Here is a 3,795-nt window from a genome sequence, read left to right as displayed (position 1 = left end):
GGAAGGAAGGAAGGAAGGAAGGAATCAATCAGTCAGCCAGGCGCCGTGGCTCACACTTATACTCCCAGTTATTTGGGAGGCTGAGGTGGGAGAATCACTTGAACACAGGAGGCAGAGGTTGCGTGAGCCAAGACTGTGCCACTGTACTCCAGCCTGGGTGATGGTGCAAGACTCCCCCATATATATATGAATGCATTTTCTTCTAGTAACTTTTCTATGCTTTTTAGATAACTGTATTATGTAATTTAGTACCCTGCCTTCTTTTAACTTTTAAGCATTTCTCCAGTCAATATAAATACTTTGAAACATTTAAAACATATGCATAATTCTGTGGACACATCGTGATTTTAATTTTCCCTCATAATTGGGTAATTTTTCTCTAAATAATCTTTTAGGCCAAGCACAGTGGCTCACGTCTATAATCCTAGCACTCTGAGAGGCCACGGAGGGTGGATCTGGGAGTTCAAGACCAGCCTGGCCAACATGGTGAAACCCCGTCTCTACTAAAAATACAAAAATTAGCTGGGGTCTATAATCCCAACTACTCAAGGGCCTGAGGCACAAGAATTGCTTGAACCCCAGATATAGAGGTTGCAATGAGCCGAGATCACATCACTGCACTCTAGCCTGGGTGACAGAGGGAGACTCTGTCTCAAAAAAGGATGATTTTGCCGGGCGCGGTGGCTCACGCCTGTAATTCCAGCACTTTGGGAGGCCGAGACGGGTGGATCACAAGGTCAGGAGACCATCCTGATTAACACAGTGAAACCCCGCCTCTACTAAAAATACAAAAAATTAGCTGGGCGTGGTGGCGGGCGCCTGTAATCCCAGTTACTCGGGAGGCTGAGGCAGGAGAATGGCGTGAACCCAGGAGGTGGAGCTTGCAGTGAGCCCAGATCACGCCACTGCACTCCAGCCTGGGCGACAGGGTGAGACTCCATCTCAAAAAAAAAAAAAAAAAAAGATTTGAAAGACCTAGACCTCTTGTGTATAAAGCCTTCTTGGTACTTAAGCTTAGAGAAAATCTTTTTATTGTGCTACAAGCTAATCAATTACTCTGTAAGAAATAATTCTCAAAATTTGAATGAAGAATGTTCTTTAATATTAAAAAAGAATGCCCCGTGTGACATAATATCATTTATTTATCTAAGGCAGATGACCTGGTTCCTGTGGTTACCTAAAAAAAAAAAACCCACTCTGTAACCCACCAAATAGCTGAGGTATGTAGCGTCTCTTCTGTGCTCTATTGACGCCCAGCTTCTAAAGGCAGAGTTCAAAGGCTATGTGAGCCATCTGCACTCAAAAGAATGACCTTGGCTGGGCGCGGTGGCTCATGCCTGTAATCCCAGCACTTTGGGAGGCTGAGGTGGGCGGATCACCTGAGGTCAAGAGTTCGAGACCAGCCTGGTCAACATGGTGAAACCTTGTCTCTACTCAGCCGGGCGTGGTGGCGTGCGCCTGTAGTCCCAGCTACTTGGGGAGGCTGAGGCAGAAGAATTGCCTGAACCCAGGAGGCAGAGGTTACAGTGAGCCAAGATCACGCCACTGGACGACAGCCTGGGCGATACAGGGAGACTCCGTCTCAAAAAAACAAACAAAACAAAACAAAACAAAGCAAAAAAAAGAATGATCTTTTGGTTCTTCAATGTATCTATACTGCTGATGGACCAGGATCTGGTAAAAAATGTCAGATCTGAGGAATCAAGTAACGTGGAGTAAAATTTAAATCATATGCTAGAAAAAACACATTAGTGATTATTGCTAGCGTAAAGTTTCTGGGTAAAAGGGAATTAAATAAACATAGTCCACTTTCAAATCTCACTCTTTTTTTAAAAAAAAAAAAGCCCCCATGTGCATATATATGCCTAGGGAAGAAAGAAAAACCCAGAAGTCAAATATATCTATGTGATTAGAGCAAGAAGCAGTCACAGCTTGCTAAGAGCTAAGCAGTGCAGCCCAGTAGAGCCCTCCACTTCCTCATATGCACTCTGTCCCATTTCCTTAGCAGTAGATTCGTGGACAGAATGACAGGTGATACTGTAGTCACAGCAAATGTAGTTTAGCTTTACAAAACAGCTTCCCACAAGCTGCTTATTCAAGTGATCAATGGTGACTAAAGAATTCTGAAAAAAAGTTGGCAAGGTGACTCTCCTGGGTTTACTTTTCATTGCAAAAGGTTTGGATACAAAGCATAGCTGTGAAAGTTATCTCTGGAAAGGGTTCAATGCTTTGCAGGGGTAAAAGAGGAAGTAGAAATAGGAAGAATTCAGCATAAAAACCATACCTGAAACAAACAGGGCAGTTCAAAGAGAGAGAAAGGGAAAAATGAAGGAGGGCATAAGATTCCTCGTAGTCAACGTGATTTGATTCCCGTCTTTACATGAACTAACTGCCCGACCTCATTCGCCTTCTGACTTTCACTCACATTTACTGAATGCCCAATCCTCTCAACTAGCAAACTCCTTTGCTCTCAATTTAGAGTTCTAAAATTTCCTCCAGGCATTTTATCTGACAGTGTCCTCATTGACAGTCTCATTAAAAACTGGCACCCATATAATATTTTGAAGTCCTGTGGGTCATAGACTATCCATATGAACTAGGAATAGATTGTTTAGGAAATTACTTAAAACAAGCTTATATGTAAGCTTTATTGATGAAAAGGTACCTAATCAAATCAGTAAATATTTACTCACTACTCTGAAAGCAGCGTATTAGGTAGTGAAGCATATCAAAAGACTAGTTTCACACTAGAAAACCCCACATTAAGAACAATCTACTTTACAAAGTGTGTGTGTTATGAGAACTATATGTTTATTCAGTATCACAAAAGTAAAATAAAGGCTGGGGAAATGTTCCAGATTAAAGGAGGCTAAAGAGACATGACAACTGACCCAGATTAGATCCTGTACTGGAGGTGGGGAAGTGCTAGAAAACAGATTATTGGATGACAAAATTGGAATATGAATATAAATTAGAATAAACTAGATAATATGTTAATACAACAGAGTAAGAGATTAGATAAGAGGATTGTATCAATGTAAGTTTACTGAAGTAGATAACTATACTATGGATATGTAAAAGAATGTCCCTATTCTTAGCAAACACACACTGGTGCATTCAGAGGTAAAGGGTCATAACTATGCAACTTACCCTGAAATAGTTCAGAAATACAATTATGTGAACACGCATACACAAAAAAATTACATAAGTGTATATATGTGTATATACCTACATGTATGTATGTGTATGTATGTATGTACATGTATGCATGTATGTATGTATATACACACACACAGAGTGTGTGTAGGTAGGAAGAGAGGGGAAAGAGAGAGGGAAAAAGTGTCTGCAAGCGAGGATATGTAGAGCAAGCATGGGTACACAAGCTGTGCTGTTCAATATTGCAGTCACTTGTCACATCTGGTTATGTGCACTGGAAACATGGTCAGTCTGACCTGATATGTGTTTAAGTGTAAACTACACACTGGATTTCAAAGACTTATTATGAAAAAATGTAGGCTGGGCATGGTGGCTCACACCAGTAATCCCAGCACTTTGGGAGGCTGAGGCAGGCGGATCACCTGAGGTCAGGAGCTTGAGACCAGCCTGACCAACATGGAGAAACCCCATCTCTACTAAAAATACAAAATTAGCGGGGCATGCTAGCGCATGCCTGTAATCCCAGCACTTTGGGAGGCTGAGACGGGCGGATCACCTGAGGTCAAGAGTTCGAGACCAGCCTGGTCAACATGGTGAAACCTTGTCTCTACTCAGCCGGGCGTGGTGGCGTGCGCCTGT

The 3,795-nt window shown here is 42.1% G+C and overlaps 1 protein-coding gene across 1 annotated transcript in view; it reads right to left on the bottom strand.

Annotated features, from left to right (window-relative positions):
- CHP1 (calcineurin-like EF-hand protein 1) overlaps positions 1-3,795 on the bottom strand; it is a 71,841-nt gene that overhangs the window by 26,996 nt on the left and 41,050 nt on the right. The window lies entirely within an intron of this gene.

The sequence above is a fragment of the Colobus angolensis genome, unplaced genomic scaffold, assembly GCF_000951035.1.
Source record: "Colobus angolensis palliatus isolate OR3802 unplaced genomic scaffold, Cang.pa_1.0 Scaffold420, whole genome shotgun sequence".
Classification (NCBI taxonomy): domain Eukaryota; kingdom Metazoa; phylum Chordata; class Mammalia; order Primates; family Cercopithecidae; genus Colobus; species Colobus angolensis.
This window is presented reverse-complemented; position numbering and strand designations above follow the sequence as displayed.